The following is a 21,458-nucleotide window of genomic DNA, read 5'->3' as shown; positions in this document are numbered from 1 at the left end:
CACATGTTAATCTTGTATCTTGACAACCTTGCTGAACTTTCTTTAATGTTAAATAATTTGCTTCTACCATCCTTGAATTTTCTAAGTAGATAATACTATCATATGATAATAATAACAATTTAATCTCTTTCCTGCTAATATTTATACTTACCTTGAATTTATGCACTAGGCATGACCTCCAGAAAAATATTGACTGGGAGCAGTGATAGTAACATCCTAGGATAATGCTTCAAATGTTTTACTCTTAATATGGCATTTGCTGCAAATTTTTAATAGATACCCTTCATTGGATAAGGAAATTCTCCTCTAATCCTAGTTTATCAGGAGTTTTTATGTTAAATGGCTATTGCATACTTTTTATCAAATGTTTTTTCTGCATTTATTGAGATGATCATAGGGCTTTTATCTACTAATGAGCAAAACATGTTAATAAATTTCATAGTAGTAAAGCTTTCTTGCACTCCGAAACAAACCCAACTTTGTGCTAAAGTATTCTTTTACACAGTATTGGATTGGATTTGTTAATATCTTTAGGAATTTTGCATATAAATTCATAAGCAAGATGAGCCTAAAATTTTCCTTTCTGTTGCCTTTCTTTAGTTTTGGTGTGGAGGTTTTATTAGGCTCATAAAATGTGTAGGAGTGTATTCATTTTCTACTGTTGGAAAAGTTTATGTCTTATTGGGATTATCTGTCCTTTGCGTATTTAGTAAATCTTGCCTGTAAAGTCATCTACAGCCAGCTTGTGTGCTTGTGAGTGTAAACAAAGCATGAGGGCCAGGATGGGGGAGGCATTGGATGCACAGAGAGCTGAAGATATTCAACCTGTTCCTCAATTCCTTTAATAGTTATATATCTATTCAGATTTTGTGTTCATTTTTGAGTCAGCTCGACTAAGTTACATTTTTGTAGAAATATGACCATTTTCCCCTGCTTTCCTATTATTCTCCTATGATTACGGTTAATCTCTATTGGACCTATAGATCTGAGAACATCTACTTTTTCCATCCTTTATGTTATAGGTTGTCTCTCTTTTTTTTCATTTTTACTTTTGCCAAAAAGACTTCTTCATTAACTTTATATATAGAAATAGACAAATTTGTTTCTTAATTTTTTTTATGTTTCTTTTCTACTAAATCAGTCAGTAATCTTTCCACATGAGTGACTTCCACGTGTCTTCCATAGATCATAGTTCATAGAGCACTATTGTTTATTTTGGATTTGTTTATCTATGAACTCTTTAACTCAACCTTGCCCAAATAAAATTCATTACTTTGCTCTTTCATTGACTATATTTACCCCATCAGCTTGATAGCCAGAGTTTATTTTTATCTATAAACTTGTTTAAGGAGTTACAAATAGAGTTTGAAGTCATAAAACATAGGCAAAATGAAATCAAGAAGAGGAACTCTATCTTAATTCTCTACATAATTTCAGTGCCTGTCATAGTACCTGACTTTGCTGAATAAAGTGTGATCTGAAAATATTTTACCTCTTTAAGTACTTTGTAAAGTAACTTACAGTTTATAAAGAAAATATATTTTTAAAATAATCCTTCTCAAAAATTATTGAAACCTTAGTACTTAGCAACTATGTCTATAAGAAACTGAAACTTTCATTTAGGGTAAAATAAAGAAAAAAGGTGAATATAAGATTTAGGAATTCAAAATCACAATACCCTAGTGTAGGAACTATAAAACTCAACAAATTCAAGTGTGTAAAAAACTTTATTTTTCTAAAGTGAACTTATTTCCTATATATATAAGCATGGGCTTACTATGAAACAAACCTATCAGACTTATTACCACAGTGTAACTTAGGCCATGTGGTCCCAAGGGGACTGTAGCATCTTACTCTTTTCCATGGCATTAACCAAAACACAGGCACATTTCTGTCACCCCCCAACGTCCACCCCTTCTGGAATTGGCAGGGGGCAGGAAGGCACAGCCCCGACCCAGAAACAGACTTTTCTCCTTAGAACAACAGTTTCTTGCTGTTACTCAAACTCTCCTTCTCTGTGCCAAGAATCTTTATTTAGTCTGCAATAGAGGAGGCAGAATTTCTGCTTGTTCCTCTAAGTCTATATTTTATACCCTGATTTAAGCATTCAAACTTCAAAAGCTAATAATTTGATTTGGTGGTGGCTGTTATTCTCTCTGTGTTGTGTTTCATCTTTCCCTGGGGCAAAGACCCCATAGGCCTGTCCACTCAAATGCTGGGAGAGGTGGGAGTAGGCCAATATGGAGGTGTAAAGAAATTTCCAAAGAAATTAGGAGATTTGTCTACATTATCTACAAAGAGACAAAATTAGCTTTAAACATGAGTAAAGACATTAGCCTGAGCCACATAAAATTACAAATATGGTACCATTTTTCCTATAATATGGCAAATTCAAATGGCTCAACCTGTTATGAGTATATAAAAGTTAAAATGAGTCAGTTCATCCAGGTTAATGTACTCTTCCTTTAACAGAGAAATCAAATATAATTCTGAATTTATATTCTTTTATAAGGAGGAATATAATTCCCTTCATAATGTTATCTTAAGAGAATACAGTCATAAACTCTCTAGCATCAATGAATTTTTATAATATAAAAGCAATTTGAGAAGAACCTAAGATGGGGGGTGAGACAGGGCAAAAAAACACCTATGTGAAAAATACTAGATAAAAGCCAGAAAGTGACCCGTAACACCAGTTGCAGCTATGCACCAGCCAGACAAGGTCTGGTAAATCTACAGGAACAATGCATTGGTGAAACCGGGAGTCTGCATTCTGAAACCAGTGAGTGAGTCGGCTGAAAGTCCCGCAGCCGTGCTGAAGTTGGGGAAACCGTGGGTTGGTGTTTGGAGATGGACTAGTTCTTTTTTTGAAAAAAAAAAAAAAAAAAAAACCGGGAGTAGCTGTGGTTACAACGCTGAGAACCACACAGTGAAGCACAGCAGGAGTGGGCTGTAGCCAACCTCTCGGTGTCTGGCATGGATAATAGACTGCTGCTGATTCCCTCAGGGCCAGGGGGGCAGAGAGGAGAGTCAAAAGGAGAAAGAAACCACGCCCCTTGCAGACATCTCCCTGGCAGGCTGGAGACACTCCTGCCCGGGCTGGAGCTATAGCCCAGAGTCGGGCCAAGAGTCCCAGTGTGACAGGGAGTGATTCCCACAGCACCGCGCAAATACCACAGTATCAGCCGTGGACAGTGGCCTTTAGTGCACCCACAGCTAATTGTCCTGGAGCTGGGAAGGTAAAGCTGTGAGTAAAGGGGGAAATTAACATGCCCCTTTCAACCATCTTTAAAGCAGGCTGGGAACACCCCTGCACAACCCAGCAGCCCAGGGCTTCCCTGGAGGACTGGTACACACTTGTGACATGGCACAACCTTCCCTCAGCAGAGGTCCTGGAAGAGTACAGCTGAGAAGGGGGGCCCGCTCAGAAATCCCAAGGACTCTACGTCAATACCAAGGATTTGTGAGTCAGCGGCAGAGACAATCTGTGGCAAGACTGAAGTGAAATCTTAGACTCTTGTAACAGCCTTAAGTCTCTGGGAACACCTGGGAGGTTTGACTATTAAAGCTGCCCTGCCTCCCTAACCACCCAAACACATGTCTCACATTCAGGGCGGACAGCACCAACAACACACCCAAACTTAATGCACCAATTGGACCCCACAAGAAACAGATCCCCACACACCACAAAGACAGAGTTGGGGAGAACTGACTTGAGGGGAATAGGTAACTCATGGATGCCATCTGCTGATTAGTTAAAGAAAGTGTACGCCACCAAGCTGCAGATATGACAAATTAGAGATCGGTATTTTTTATATCCTGAAGAACCCTATCAAGTAAAGCAAATGCCAAGAGGCCAAAAACAACAGAAAATCTTAAAGCATATGATAAAACCAGATGATATGGAGAACCCAAACCCAAACACCCAAATCAAAAGATCAGAAGAGACATAGTACTTGGTGCAATTATTCAAAGAACTACAGACAAACAATGAGGGCATGGCACAGGATATAAAGGACATGAAGAAGACCATGGCACAGGATATAAAGAATATAAAGAAGACCCCAGAAGAGCATAAAGAAGAAATTGCAAGAGTAAATAAAAAAATAGAAGATCTTATGGAAATAAAAGAAACTGTTGGCCAAATTAAAAAGACTCTGGATACTCATAATACAAGATTAGAGGAAGTTGAACAATGACTCAGCATCCTCGAGGACCACAGAAAAGGAAATGAAAGAACAAAAGAAAGAATGGGGAAAAAAATTAAAAAAAATTGAAATGGATCTCAGGGATACGATAGATAAAATAAAATGTCCAAATTTAAGACTCATTGGTGCCCCAGAATGGGAAGAGAAGGGTAAAGGTCTAGAAAGAGTATTCAAAGAAATTGTTGGAGAAGACTTCCCAAGCCTTCTACACAATATAAATACACAAAGCATAAATGCCCAGCAAACTCCAAATAGAATAAATCCAAATAAACCCACTCCGAGACATATTCTGATCAGACTCTCAAATACCGAAGAGAAGGAGCAAGTTCTGAAAGCAGCAAGAGAAAAGCAATTCACCACACACAAAGGAAATAACATAAGACTAAGTAGTGACTACTCAGCGGCCACCATGGAGGCAAGAAAGCAGTGGCATGACATATTTAAAATTCTGAGAGAAAAATTTCCAACCAAGAATACTTTATCCAGCAATACTCTCCTTCAAATTTGAGGGAGAGCTTAAATTTTTCACAGACAAACAAATGCTGAGAGATTTTGGTAATAAAAGACCTGCCCTACTTCAGATACTAAAGGGAGCCCTACCAACAGAGAAACAAAGAAAGGAGAGAGAGAGATACAGAAATTTAACAGACATATACAGAACATTACATCGCCAATCACCAGGACACATATTCTTCTCTAGTGATCATGGATATTTCACCAGAATAGACCATAGGCTGGGATATAAAACAAGCCTCAATAAATTAAAAAAAAAAATTGAATTTATTCAAAGCACATTCTCTGACCACAATGGAATACAAATAGAAGTCAGTAACCATCAGAGACTTAGAAAATTCACACAACTGGAGGGTAAAAATGAGGGGGAGATGAAAACATTCCCAGAGAATCAAAAGCTGAGGGACTTCATCACCAGTATATCAGTCCTATGAGAAAGGCTAAAGGGAGTTGAGCAGGCTGAAAGGAAGGGACACTAAACAATTGACTGAAACCACATGAAGAAATAAAGATTTCCAGTAAAGATCAGATGGTAAATATAAATACCAATGTTACTGTATTTTTGATTTGTAATTCTACTATTTACTTCCTACAGGATCTAAAATACATAAACTGTAATGACAAATCAGTGGTTTTGGACTCAGTGTAAAATAAGCAATTTTTGACAAGAACTACATAAAGGTGGGGGAATGGAGGAATATAGGCACATAGTTTATGTGTCCTATTGAAGTTAAGTTGGTATCAAAGAAAAACAAGATTGTTATAGATTTAAGAGGTTAAATTTAAACCCCATGGTAAACACAAAGAAAGTATCAGAAAATATGACTATAGAGATGAAAAGTCAAGTATGGGTTATGAGAAGTGGCGGAAGGGGCAATGGGGAGTTAAGAAATGAGTGTAGGGTTTCTGTTTGGGGTGAAGGAAAATTTCTAGTAATGGATGGTGGGAAGGTGATAGCATGGCAACATTCTAAATGTGATTAATCCCACTAATGGAATGCTAGGGAGGGTTTGGAATGGGAAGATTTAGGCTGTATATATGTTTCCACAATTGAAAGAAAAAAAAGAAAAAGACAGTCTAAATAGACAGTTAAATGCCAAGGATGATCCTGGATGGGATCTGAGGATGGAGGAGAGGAGGCTCAAAGGGACACAGTTTGGACAAAAGAAAAAAAAAAAGAAAATATAGAATGTAAGCTTTTTATCAATGTTGAATTTCTTGAACTTCTTAGCTGTGCTTAATGGGATTGCATAAAAGAATGTTCTTGTTCATGGGAATTGTAGATGTGAATTATATTGTTTGTTCTAGGAGGTGTGCAGCTTGCTCTCATATGTTCAGAAGACAGAGCAATAGATGATGGATGATAGGGAGGGAGGGAGGGAAAGAAAGAAATGGTGATGTGACAGGATGTTGAAGTTGGTGGATCGGGGTATCGACGGAGGGGGGTCAGGGTATGCTGGAGTTCTGTGTATGGGTTTTGTATTGTTTTTGCAACTGTTCCTGTAAGTTTGAATTTATTTCAAAATAAAGTTTAAAAAAAAAGATTAAAAAAAAGCCATTTGGGTAGATTGTGATTATCTAGGAGGTAATATAGTATATTTTGGCATAAACGATTATGTTCACTGAAGCCAGAGAGCCTGGGTTCTAACCCACAATCCACTGCTTGCTAGCTGGGTGACCTCTCTGGGCCTCACTTTTCTCATGTATAAAGTGGGGATAATAATAGCATTGTTACAAGGGTTAAATGAGGTAATATTTGTAAAGCTCATAAAAGAAGTGTTTGACACATTCTGTGCAATGTGCTTATTATTACCATCATTACTATTATTATTATTAGATAAAAACACTCCTATCTAGACACATGATGAAGCAGTCTAAAAATAAATCTACTTCCTCTAAAAAGAAGACACCCATTTTCCTTGAAACAATTCAGTATGATAGGGTAGACTCCCCTAGCATTGACAAGAGCTAGGGAAAACACTGGCGAGGTTCAGCCTGGACTGATACATTAGGGTCCACTGGCAGCCTGTGAATTCCTGATACTTACTAAGCAGGCTTTCTTCTCTCATACAGATGGCCAGGTAGGCTTCAATAGGATATGTGCTATGTGTTCTTCCAACTCAGGAAAACATCTGTGCCAACATGCCCAACATTTAAAATCAAGATCAACTACTGCTTAGGGCTGACTTACAATTATCCTAATGAATAAATTTCATTCCTCATTGAAAAAGGAAGAACTGGGGGGGACTATCACATGATTCAATCAAACATTTTCAGCTAAATGAATTAGATATTTCAAGTGAAGTGAAATGTCTTGGCATCTAATTTTATTTGGTTCACTGCTGCATCTCTCTTGCCTTTTTGGGGTATGTATCTGTGATCTCTGGGCTATAGAATTTAACCTGCAATTTCATTATTCAATTCTGAAATACCTATGTTAGTCTCACCTTCTTAGCTTGTTTGCCAGATTTTTGAAAGCAGGAAACATGCTTTACTTTCTTATGAGTCTCTAACTCATAGAAATCATTCAATAGTAATTTAATTTGAAATGTTCAGAGAAGGCAACTCGATAGACAGAAGTAGACTACTGGTTTCTGGGACTGGGAATAACAGCATCTGAGCACATGGGATCTTTTGGGGGCGATGGCATGTTCTAAAATTGGATTGTGGTAATGGTTGCACAACTCTGAATTCACTAAAAATCATTAAATTGTATATTCAGAATGGGTGACTTTTATGGTATGTAAATTATTGCTCAATACAGTTGTTAAATTAGTAAGAATTTATTGAGCATTTTAAAATAAAAATTTGTCTCTCCACTATGTATATTTTCACAGCCAGCAACATGGAGAGGAATGGAGGAACTTAGCATTATAAAAGGAGCTGCTGCCATAGTAGAGCTAATTAACATCTTTAACATCAATCCCTTTTCTATCTATTAGCAAAGGTATCTCTGGCATCCTCACCATGGAAACATTCCTACTATTTGATTATGTGTGTTCCTTTATTATGTTTTAAAATATTCATCTAAGTAAAAGCTAGTTGATCTCACAATGGGTCTGACTGTCTAACATTCAGACTGCACTCACTATATTTCACATTCAAGAAACTGCTGTTTGAGAAAGGATTATTTACTGTGACAAATCTTCAATGGGAAATGAAGCAAAATTTAGCTAGAAAAATGCTTTCAGTGCCAGAGCCATGTGTGCATTGCAAGAAGGAAAAACAAACTTCCCTTCAGAGTGGTTTTAATTAGTCAGAGTCTTGACGTGGTTTCAATACAATCCAACACAAATGTAGCCTGCTGCTTCCTTGCCAGTTCTGATGAGTATTACAATAATACACTCCACAGTTCAGGGAAGAAACCTTTCACTTTCCGGACCTAGTGGATTTCATACTCAAAGCATTCTGACTCTCCATGAGAACCGGAGCCTACATTAATTGAAGCAATTTCCTATATGTCTCTGAAATTCTGCTGGATCCTTTCTTGGAAAAAGGTTTTAAGGGCCAGATCAGTGCAATCTAAAAACCCCAAGCTCCTGAATTGCTCATCAATGAAATATGAAATTTTTACTACTCTCCTAAGCAAGGCACAAAATCCCACATAACCTTTTCAGTATAATTTTGTATAATTATTCCTTAATAGTTTTCTCTAGCCCACTGTTCTCTGTCATATAAAAGCTCACTCACTGCTTATTTCTCCCATTGGGTCTTAACTGTTCTTAAGGGAAGAGGAGAGGTCTTTACTCGTCTTCAAATATCCAGCTCATGAAACTTTTAAATCCTGCCCATTTTTCAACCGTTATTTCAATGCCAACCCTTCCATGATATTTTTCTGATACACCAACCAGATATAATTTCATACTGTTTTTATATCCTTTATAGATTGTACCATTTTTACCACATTTAATATGTTTTCTTTTATTATATAGTTGGTTACCTTTTTTATTTCTCATTATACTACAAGCTTATGAAAATAACAGGTATATCATATTCACCTGTTATCCTCACTTTGTCCCCTAATCCCCAGTCTCACCCAGTATCATTCGCAAAATTAGAAAGTGCTAAATAACGTCAATTGAATCAAATAGTATTGGTTATGCCTTCCTTACCTATAATTACAATATCCACATATAATAACAATTCAAGTAGCAGGAACAATGAACAAACATGCCTTATCAGATTTGTTTGTCTAATTAGTAAGGAATATTTGTATTTAATGAAAAGAACCTCCCATAAAATTTTTGAAGGGAAGATGCTCCTTTGTCAATGTATGTACAAGCTTCCCTATCTCTTATGATTTTCAAGTTTTCATCAATATATGGAGTGATTTTTATATCAATCTATCTTCTGATATACAAGGCAGTGGGGTGCAGTGGAAATAGTGTGCACTTTGCAAATGCACATTTCCAATTCCAAATTACGTAGCTTACCTGGAGGACTTCAAGCATGCTCCTTACCCTATCTGAGTGTCAGCTTCTTTATCTGTAATATGAAAATGAAAATAGCAACCTCATACGGTTATTGTGGGGATTAAATGGGAAAAGGTATTTAAGGTGGGGGGTATGTTATCAACATGGCAACATAAAACACCCCCTGGAAAAGTGTCCCTCTGAATCAACCAATAAAAGGATAAATCCCACTTGCTTGGAACTCTGGAGTATGATAGAGACTGGAGAAGGACTCCAGAAACATTGAATCGAAGAAAAAGAAACACCAAAACCAAATAGGAGATTTGCATCCCAGATGTGCGGGTTTGGAATCCTCCTCCTCACTTGGATCCACATAACTCAAGAGTTAACGCAGAGGCACCATGGCCTGGATCCCTTCTGCCGTGGATGCAGACCATAGAGCGTTAGAACTGCGTGCATATCCAGGCATAGGGACACAAGTCCACAGAGACCCAGGGCAGAACAAAAGTTGTTGAGGAGTGCCACATACAAAAGTGTCCCCAGGGAATGAAGAGACCACAGCAGAAGTGTTAGCAAGAGGTACACACACTCAATTCAGTCTCTGTTTGGTAGAACACCTAAACATAAAATGTACCTTTCTGGATTAACCCCATCTGGCTCCCTAGGGCAGGATACATTAATGGGGAAAAACCAGAGGCAGAAAACTTTATGGAAAAAGAGGGGGAAACTGAACTTCTGTAAGGCAGGACAGGTCCCAGAACTGAAAAGTGTAAGGAAAAGGGGACATTGAGTGAGAGAGAGAATTTAAACAAATCATAGGAGCTGGGGAGAAAATTTTGCACAAAATAAACAGAACAGATCCAGATTCCCAGAGAAGGAACAGAGGGAGCGAAGCTGTCTCCTGGAGGTGAAACAATTACACATAAAAGGGCAATCTTTAAAATAGTTCTGCATATCCAGGATAAAAATCAGGTGCAGAAGACCTGACAAAATCCGTACAGTTAAAAACAGGCAACTTGAAGAGTCCAAAAGAAGTTACACCGAGCATCAAAGAAGAGCCTTAACACAAAGCCAATCAACATAAAACCCTAAGCAAGAAAGAGAAACTGACCTACAAGGTAAACTCAATGAGATAATCAGATGCCTAGACATCAGCAAAAAATTACAAGCCATACTAAGAAATAGGAAGATATGGCCCAGTCTTCAAAGAGAAGAATGAAGTTGGAGGACTCACACTTCCTGACTTTAAAACTTCTTACAAAGCTACAGTGGTCAAAACAGCATGGTGCTGGCACAAGGATAGATATATAGACCAATGGAACAGAATTGAGAGTTCAGAAATAGGTCCTTACATCTATGGCCAATTGATTTTTGTCAAGACTGGCAAGTCCACTTAATTGGGGAAAAAAATTCTCTTCAACAAATAGTACTGGGAGCACTGAATATCCATGTGAAAAAGAATGAAGGAAGACCCCTATCTCACACCATATGCAAAAATTAACTCAAAATAGATCAAAGACCTAAATATAAGAACCAGGACTATAAAACTAGAAAAAATACAAGGAAGCTTCTTTAGGATCTTGTGTTAAGCAATGGTTTCTTGCACTCAAATCACAAGCAACAAAAGAAAAGATTAAAGAATGGGACCTCAATAAAATTAAAAACTTTTGTGCATCATAGAACTTTATCATAAAATGAAAAGACAAGCTACTCAATGGAAATCACATATCTGATAAGGGTTTAATATCCAGAATACATAAAGAAATCATATAATTCAGCAATAAAAAGACAAACAACCCAATTTAAAAATGGGCAAAAGATTTGAACAGACATTTCTCCAAAGAGGATATGCAAATGACTAAAAAGCTCATAAAAAGATGCTCAATATCATTAGCTATTAGGGAAACACAAATCAAAACCACTATGAGATATTTCACACCCACTAGAATTGCTACTGTTAAAAAAAAAACAGAAAAACAAATGTTGTAGAGGATGTGGAGAAATAGGAATACTTATTCATTGCTGGATGGAATGTAAAATGGTGCAGTCACTGTGGAAAACAGTTTGGCTGTTCCTCAGAAAGCTAAGTATAGAATTCCCATATGACCCAGCAACTCACTACTAGTTATATACCCAAAATAATTGAAAGCAGGGACTCAAACAGATATCTGCACACTGATATTAATAGTGGCATTATTCACAATTGCCAAAATATGGAAGCAACCCAAGTGTCCATTAACCAATGAATGGATAAATAAAATGTGTTATATACACACAATAGAATATTATTCTGCATTAAAAAGGCATAAAGTTATAAGTCATGTGACAACATTGATGAATATTTAAGTCATCATGTTGGTGAAATAAGCCAGATACAACAGGGCAAATATTGTATGATCTTGCTCATATGAAATAATTAGAATAAGCAAACTCATAGGGTAAGAATCTAGAATATAGGCTATGATAGGCTGGGTTAGGGGTATGGAATGGGAAGTTAAAGCTTAAATTGTGTAGTGTTTCTATCTGAGTTGATTGTAAAGTTTTGGTAATGGATGGTGGTGATGGTAGCACAAAATTGTGAATGTATTTAACAGTACTTCAATTGTATATGTGAGTTTCATCAAAAGGGAAATTTTTAGGTTGTATGTATGTTACTAGAATAAAAGTTTAAAAAAAAAACTGGACTGTACAACACAGTGAACCCTATTGTAAATGGTGGACTATAGTTAATATTACAATTATAAAAATGTTCTTTCATGTAGTTTAACAAATGAACCACACTAATGCAAGGTGTTAATAACAGGGTGGTATATGGGAACTTGTATTTTATGTATTTTATGCACAATATTTATGCAAGCCTACAACTTCTCTAATAAAAAAATGTATATATTTAAGACACTCTTTGTAAAACCAGGCATATTAAAGGCTCTCCAAAAATGTGATTCCAATTCAATTAAATACTTTTTGAATGCCTGATAAATGCCATGTAATTTGTTCTGAAAACACTACAATGAATAAGACAGACAAATGCCTTATTCTCAAAGAGCTTTGAGTCCAGTAAAGGAGACAGACAAATGAACATGCAAATGCAGTACCTTATGATAAGTAGAGATATGCAAAAGTAAATACAGAGTTCTTTGAGGGCACAAATGAGAGACATTTATGGAATTCAAAGAGACTTTGTCACTCTTCCAGTATCTTCAAATAGCAGTCAAAACTCAGTACCCACAAATTATATTCATCCTTGGCAACAAAATCTATTTGATGGTTCAGAGCGGGAGGCACATTGTGAGGTACCATATGACCACATTAAAGAATTATCATGCTTTCTAGTGCATGCTACATTCTAGAATCCACAGCTCAATCTCATGGAGAAATATGAATCAGATCTAGACATAAACTCCATCCTTTAGCTACATAGAAGAGCCTGAAGATAAAAAAAGAATCAATACACATGTCCTGTATTCATATATTTTCCTATTTTGAGCAATATTGTAAAACTCAGTTTTAAGAGACAGGGACTGATTAGTGGGTGCTGCAAAGCAGATGCCCTTGTTATATTTCTAAAGCCTGTTTTCCTTATTTTCTAAAATAGCATGCTAATTTAAAACAGGCAAAATAATAAAAGACATACAGGGTAGTGAATGGAAAAGTTTCAAAGCCCACAGGGCCAATTTCTCACTACAAGTGTCCCCTGGGGAGTGATGAGAAACTGGTGTGCCACTTGCCAAACAGGAACCTGTGTGCTATTTTACACGTTGCTTTACTTGCAGGAACCCTAGCAGATCAAGAATGTTAGGGGGAAAAAACCAACACAATTTTAGGTAAATAAAGTCGAATGGCTTCACTGTTTAATATGAATAAGAGCAGTGACAGAAGGGTGCTGAGCCCATTTCTAGCAGTCATGCCTTTTCGTCTCTGAATAGAGCTGACAAAGTGCTGCCAAAGGGAGGCTGCAACCCCTTTCCAGATAGGCATCTACTACATGCCCCTTAATTCCGCTTTTCTAATCTCTGTACCCAGCACATGGGTGCATACTGCATGTTCTGACCTCCTTTGCTTCCCTTAGCCTAAATTCTAAATGTCTTGGGCAAGTGCAACCTAAAAAGAAAAAAGGAAAAAAAAAACAAACTTTTCTTTTTTCCTTTATGTCTCCTTCCATTTCTAGTAAGCTCTGCTTAAGTTGATTTCAAAACTGTCTTTACTTACAATCAAAATACCTTTGCTTGACTAGGTCTTCCAGGGAGCTAGCAAATATATGTAGTTCACCATTAGATTTCCACACAAGTTGCACCCTGGCAACTTGTTCTTTCACATTTCTCTCACCTGGATTCTTTGTAATAGTATTGATTATGTAACAGAATTCTTCAAACATACCCAGAATGAACCTGACTGTTTAGAAGACATGTGTGCTGTAAGGGAAAAGCTTTAAACTAGATGCAAATAGACCTGGTCACTAAACATGGATCTACACACTCAGCTGTGAGACCTGAGCCACTCTCTACCCTTCTCTCTTTTAATGTTGTCATTTGAGAATGAAAGAGTTGACCTAAATTATTTATAATGCCCCTGAAACCTCATAGACTACCAATTTTATGAATCCTCTACATTAAGCAGGGCCCATCTACAATATCTGAGACACCTAATGTCTTGGGTCTGACCCCAAAGTTAACTTTGTGAGTAAATGCAACTAGATAATATACTGGAGCTTTCTTTGGCGAGAGGTGGACATTGTTGCTGCATATAATATATCCTGCTAGTGAACTGCCAAATAGAACACTTCAACTCCTAAACTTCTTCAAACCACATCCTCTTAGGCAACTCTACTAGACCCCAGATTAATTTATTTCAGTTGAAAGGAGCAGGCTACTGTATGGATTGATAAAGAGTCTATCTCTTAGGGATTCAGAGCACTTGACAGATATTATCACATTAAAACTGTTAGATGGAGGGCAGCTAGTAAGAAAAAGTCCTTCTGATAAGGAATCTGAAACACTGAAAGTCAAATGACCTCCCCTTCAGCAAGCAGCAAGTGAGTCAAGGCCAATATGACTCTCCAAATTCTGTTTACTCATCAGGTCTCCTAATTAGGTCAACTGCAACTGCCCAGACAACTTGGATGACTGTGTATAGTTCTCTAAACTGGCTGCTACAGAGGTGCTTCTTCCTTTGAGACCCCAGCCCTTGCTCTGCCTCTTTGTCTTCCCCTTACCTCACCTCACCACTCTCACCATGAGATATTCAATGTTGCCCCTTCTTGCTCCACCCCAGAGCATCACTTACCAGTTTCACTACCATCTCTTCTCCATGCTGAGCAGCTTCATGATCAAATGCCCTCCTTCCATTTTATCCAATCACAATGTTTCGAGGATTATTTAAATACTTTTCATCAAAACTAAACTCTATTATAAAGAATAGATATTTTCCCAGCCCAATTTGAAATGTACAAAAAAAAAAAAATGCCTTTTGGTATATATCCCCTTTCATGTTTCCAACAGGAAGGACCAGCTAAATTATTTGTGGGGCCCAATGCAAAATGAAGATACACGTCCTCTGTTGAAAAGTATTAAGAATTTTAAGATGGCAACAGCAAGCCATTAACCACATTTAGGGCCCTTCTAGGCGTGAGGACTTCTGCGATTGTTTGGGTCACAGGTACATGAAGTGGAACTAGCCTTCCAGTGTTTCTTCCTCTTGAATCTTAAATGTCTCCAAAGACGTATACTCTGGTGTCTTCATCAACCCTGAAATGTTTTGTCTCCCCATGCAGCCTCCGCTGATTTTTCACCTACTCTTTGGTTCCACAGATTAATTTGTTGTGCCCTGTTGATGTTTGCTAGTCTCCAATCTTGTCCCCTCAGAAACCAAGCTGCCAGCTTGCTAATTCACTAGACACCGTGCCATGTGTTACCAGGGAACACTTCTAATCTTCACATCCCCAATTCAAACATGGCCTTTTAAATCCTGGCTGCATTTTTGTGGACTAATCCATCACTATTGGCCATGGGAAGCCTGTGTATATAAGCAATCTGAATCTCAGTGTCTGTCAAGTAAACTTGCATGCAGCACACTTAGCAATTGGGCTTGACCCTGGAGAAGGTCTCCTCAGCAGAGCAATTGGTGCCTTTTCTCAGGGAATACAGCCAAATATTTAATTTCTCATTATCAGGAACCAATAAAACATCTGTAGGTTGAGAGCAGCTCTGTCAATTAGCAGAAGCTGGCAGCATGAATCAATAAATTGCAGCCTAGAAATAAAGCCACATGGTCCCTTTGGAACACTGCTTGGCTTAAAACAGACTTAAGTGGAATATTTCCTAATTACCACTGTTTCATAATACTTTTTTAACTCCCTTTTCTCAGACATGTTTGATTCCCCAGGGTATTTCTAGGCATTGCGCATTAGCAACTTAAATCTGTTTTCAATCTACAGATTGTATCATTCATTCTACCAAACAACCATGTGCCTTGCCGGAAAGTAAAAAGAAAATAATAATAAATATATTATCAAGTATATTATTGTTTATAGTATCAAATATTTAACTAGTGTTTCAAGTTTCTGAAGTTGTTTATAGAAGTTTGGATATTTTTCATTTGCCCTCAAATTCAAATACACTCTTATGTTAAGTTCTTGAAATACTGTGCAAAACCAAATTTCAGAATTAGATCATAGTTAAAATACACTAGTAGAGTTCACTATTTAAAGGAATCCTTATGGAATTCTTTTGTAAAATTAATCATCATTTTCAAAATGAGTAATCATCCCTTAATTTTTATTTTCCTATCAGACATTTTAATATTTTCTGAGAGTAGGCATCATATATTGAGTTTTTTTAAAGAATAATGTCTGACTTCATCATCTGAGATAGATAAATTAGATTTAGAAGCATAGCATTCCATTCATTCAGCTCAATAGAAGCTTATTAATAATACTCAAATGGAGAGACCAAGGTCTCAATATGAAACAAATCATTTGAATGAATATAATTAAGCAAGAATGGGGCAGAATTCACTGAGCCACAGCATCTGTGTCATATATCTTTCTGGTAAAGAAAGAAAGAGGGCCTAGATACATAGAAATATGCCTGACAACTGTAGGCTATTTCATAAAATGAAATGAAAATATAAGATAGGTAGATGAGAGATAGATAGATAGACAGGGAAGGAAGGAAGGAAGGAAGGAAGGAGAGAGAGAAAGAGAAAGAAAGAAAGAAAGAAAGAAAGAAAGAAAGAAAGAAAGAAAGAAAGAAAGAAAGAAAGAAAGAAAAAGAAAGGGAGAAAGAAAAGAAAAGAAAAGAAAAGGAAAGAAAAGGAAAGGAAAGGAAAGGAAAGGAAAGGAAAGGAAAGAAAAGAAAGTAAGTTCCTCCTGGATTTCAACCAGTAATAAATCATAAAAGGAGTGAAAGACCTTGTTGTCATAGTAAAAACAGCACAGATATTGGGGCGGGGGGGGGGGGTCCTGGGTTTTAGCCTCAGTTACATCACGACTGTGTGATTTAGAACAATGCACAAGTGCTCAGTTTCTTTGTCAATAAAATTAAAGTTTTGAACTAGATTATCTCTAAAGCTGCTTTAAATTCTAAGTTTCTGTGATAGAACTGCTTTAAAATGGGGTCAGAGAAGCAATTCTGATATAAGCTCTTCAACTTCCTACATAGACTACAAAGATTTAAATATAAAAATATCTCCCTTATTTTGAAAGTCTCTTTCACAAAACTGTTCAGCAAAGGTATAAAGAAAGAAATGGATTGATGTAAATTTCACATTTCTTTTTACTCTCTGCCCATTCACTTGAGAAAGCAATAAAGTGGAATAAATGCACACATGTTTATCCAGAGGGGGAAAAATAACCCAAATGCTATTTTTCCTAAATTGCTGTTTGGAATTTTTCAATAAAATTAAACAAATGTCTTGTTTTATTAAATATTATTTTAGGCAGTATTTGAAAATGTGTTTGGAGAAAAATAGATGTTTGTAATTGCTACCCAAGAATTTTTCTTTTCCAAGCAAAAGGCTTATTTCTTGTGTCTGAATCCCTTGTTCTACTTCCCACTGTTCCTGTTTCCTCAGTTTCATTTATACGAATCACTCAGATAATCTGTATTGGCCTGATATCCTATATTTGGAATACCTTACATGGTTCTGGGTCCCCAGGATTATACCTTTTATAGCAGCAATTAATCTTCATTTTCCTTTGGATGCAATTTCCTTTAGACCGAATTACTTTGCCTTCATCTAAAAATGTTTTAAGCATACATTTTTCTATATCTGAAAAGAGTGCTTATCTGATCGACTGGCTTTAAAGGTGTTAAAGCAACTTCCCAAATATTCAAGCTTGAGGGGAAAAGAACATGTAATATTTTATTGAAGAAAGGAAATCAAAATAGGTTTCTGAAGTTTCTGATATTGCCTTTCTTGTTAAAATTCCTTGCCTTTTCTTAAAAATTAAACTTGTTGCAGCAAATCTTATTTGCATATCATGCCCTTCCTCAGGTTTTAGAACATAGTTTCATTATGCTATTTGTTATTTTCAGATCCTAAAGACACACTTATACTTTGTGTTTATTCTAGTACCTTATTTGACAGAGTCACAAGGGCTCCATTGTTCAAATTTGCATACTTCAAAAAAATTAATATTTGTGTAAATTATACTTTCAAAGCTTAGCGTTTCCAGGTATGTATCATTAACTACTGCATTAAATGTAGGTTATAAAAAGGCTACAACAAAGATACAGGAGTATCTCTAAAGCAGGACTGAGACATAGGAAAAATTATACAATATAATCCTTCTTTCCAAACTTCACCCCACAATGTTTTTATGTAAGTGAAAATCAGTTACAAAGAACAATAAGGATAGCTTTTTTTTGATGAATCATGTTATAAAGGGAATATATTTGTTCATTCTAAAAATATTTATTGAGCATCCTCTATGCTGGTCACAGAGCTTATATATACTTGTGCATGTGTGAGAAAAGTACACTTGAAGCATGTGTGAGAAAGGTGGGTGATTCCTTTGGTAATGGAAGAAAAGACATGCAGGCTAAGCCTGAGTTCTATAGCCTTTTAGGTACCTGCCAGCTGGTGGAGGAAACTATTTCTTCACAAATGACCTTTGCCTCTGAGTCACTACCCAGCCATCTACTTCCTTGACTCCCTGCACAACACACAGACCTCCATGAATGGGAGGCCATTGCTCTGGGATGGCTTTGTTTTGAGGAGGTGAATGCATTGTTTAAATAGTGATCTGCAAAAGAGCCATTTTAATCTCTGGGTTGAAAAGGAAAAAAAACAACAACAACAAAAAAAAAAAACAGGTAATATGGCACAGGCATTTTTGATCTGCCCTTCTATAGAAGAAAATTCATCTACCTTTTATATAGCAGAAAGGGAAAGGCTTATATAAGGAACAAGGACAGTGAATTCATTAGGTGATGAGACCCCAGATGGGCCTCAACATTGTAACCACATTATCAGCAGGCCCTGAATGGTCAAAGCAGTCCCCATTTAAAGACACAAACAGTGGTGCTTTCCATCTGTGATAATAAGGAAATGCCAAAGCTCCAGTTTCCTTGATATTTCATTGCATTTTGTTTCATTGGAAAATTAATTTTACATAATTTCATAGAAAAGAAAATATGGGATATAATAGACAAGACAGGTATCTTGGAAGATCTTCTCACTACCAGACACCTAGAAATGCTGAATATATATATATATATCCTCCTTTAAATGCATAGTTGAGTTTACAAAGAAAAAAAAAAGATATCCCCAAGGGTCAAAAACAGAGGCAGAGGGAGTCCAAAACCAGAGTGTTAAGCTAGCATTTAAGGTATAGTTGAGATCAGCATTTACTAATCTCAGTTACATAGAGTTCTGGATTATAAGAACCTTTTGCAAGACAGAAGACAGGGTTGTGCTAGATGAGAAATTGAGCCAGGGACCCTCAAAGTGCTACAACTTCAGTGAAAGTGTAGACAAGAAAAACCAATTAACTGCAAAGATTGATGACAAGGAAACATGTCTGGTTCAGCATAATACCAGATCTGTGGTCCAGTAATCCCCAACCCAAGAAAATAACAAAGCAGTCCTGGGTTAGAAGTACCTGGGTTGCCTGCCAAAGCTTATGCAAATCTTCAGAGAGATGTACCTTCAACCCAGTTCTCAGAGTTTTCCACAGATTATATAATGCAAATGTACAAGAACAACCAAAACCTAGTAGACACATCCCAGTCAATTAAACAACCATGGGCTGTCTCCTTTTTACCAGGAAAAGAATATTGCTTTTCTAGCTATGTTAACATTGTCTGAAATATATCAGGGGGGAAAAATGAGAATCTGATCCCTTGGAATCCAGCCAAGAAGGAAAGGCTGAGTCAACTAACTGCTCAGAAGAAAGGAGGGACTAAGTAGGGGTGATGTGCCTTATTATTTACAAGTTGGGGATCAGAAACCTGAGAGTACTTTGACTTCCTGAGAAATCCAAAAGAATGGATTGAGAGCAACTGCCAAATGAAAAACCAAGAATGACTGTGACTTAGTGACTGAATTTTACAGACTGGAAGGACCATGACTATAATTAAAGGCCCCTTTGAAGTAAGTCATTTGAATAAATGTGGACAAAATTGGTAGCTAGTTTTAATTGCTATTTAAGTGCATTTTCTGCCGACAACAGTGTCAGGTGCTCAGTAATCTGTTTCTAATTTGTGTTCTCACTGTGTTTCTGGTTCACACAAATCAGAAGCCAAAGCAAGATTATTTCTAGTCAACAGCAAGCCAGAGGAGACAAGACAAGGAAATGAATCACATCTCTTGGTTGCAGAATTTTAGACCACACTGTAAGATGCGAACATGGAGTCTATGAAGATAGAATGAGGTTGCTCTGCTAAGACGCAACATGGGTAAGAAATGCAGGAAGAGAGAAATGAGTGGAAAAGCTAAGGGGGTCAGATCCAGCATTCAAAAAAAAAACAGGAACAGACTCCAATCATCCTGACACAAAGGGTTCAGGTGGAACAAAGGAAAATCGAGAAGCATAGATGGCAAGTGGGCCTTACCAAAATACAAATCGTGTGCATATGTTCACTCCAGGAAAAGCCACAGCTCTTGTTTCTTAGTGTAAAGAAAATTCTGGTGAAGAAAAACAATGATGAGTAGCTTGGGCAGTTTCTTATAGCATGGCAGGATCTACAAATGACCAGAACTCATAAATCACTTAATTTTTAGTAAAAACTCTAAATCTTTGTTGATAAAGACTTGAGTAAAATAATTTATAAAATTCCCCTAAAGAAAGAATGTATAACTAAAATAATTGCTTTTTTAAAGATTTTGTTGGAGACTAAGGAGACAGTAACTAAGATATTGTCTCTAACAGCTTATTCCAATATATCTTTTTGTTTGTCTTATTGAATTAATAAGCAGGAACTAAGAGTTTAAAAGAGCACCTAAGTGTTAGACACAATAGTAAATTTTTCATTATTGCTTGCTTAGCCATTTAATTTTCACTATAAAGGAAATGGAAGCATATTCTAAATGACTTACTTAAATAGCAGATGTACATGGCTAGAAATAGCTGCCAAATATGGTTATTAAGATGTGGTTTGAAAAGAACTATACTTCTGCAGCAGGGTAGAAGATCAAACTATAAAGTTTGTACTTTCATCTAAAGAGAAATTCTCCCTAGCATTAAGGGTAGTAACTCTTCCATGAACCTTCAAAGTTAGGTGATTTTATGTGTGGACATGTCAGAGAATTTTTCCTACGAGGAAATGAAATGAAACTATTAGGATAACTATATTGCTATGTACTGGATACATGTCCCTGAAGAATTCACAAGTGTCTACGAGTTTAATTGCTTCTGCAATACATTGAAAAGTGCCATGTAGTGAATTGAACCAATGGCAGCAACTGTATAAAATAAACAGGATTGCACTGAAAAGAATAGGGCTTATTTCTTTTGTAATGTCTAATATTTCAGTAATCTGTTTCTTATAAAGAAGCCCATTTTAGATTTTAACCATACTAAAATATTAAGTATTCTTTAATTGTGCACTTTTGAAATTGTGTTACTTTGGGCTTACTTTGGTTGAAATAGAAACAGAGTATAAGTGCTCAGGAGTAAGCAGATCTCAACTTTATCAGAGACATGGCCTCTCCAAGTAAAGGATATTCCCAAGCTGTGCCAATGAAAGGAAAACAATCTTATTATCTGCCCTAACCTGACATGTGTGACTTGAGAAGATCACCTATGTCCCAAGAATTACATTGCTCTGACTCCATTAAATGAAGTTGGCCTACCTTTTAACAGGAAAATAAAAATGCTTAGAAA

The sequence above is a fragment of the Choloepus didactylus genome, chromosome 2 (genome assembly GCF_015220235.1).
Source record: "Choloepus didactylus isolate mChoDid1 chromosome 2, mChoDid1.pri, whole genome shotgun sequence".
NCBI lineage: Eukaryota > Metazoa > Chordata > Mammalia > Pilosa > Megalonychidae > Choloepus > Choloepus didactylus.
Note: the sequence above shows the minus strand (reverse complement) of the source record.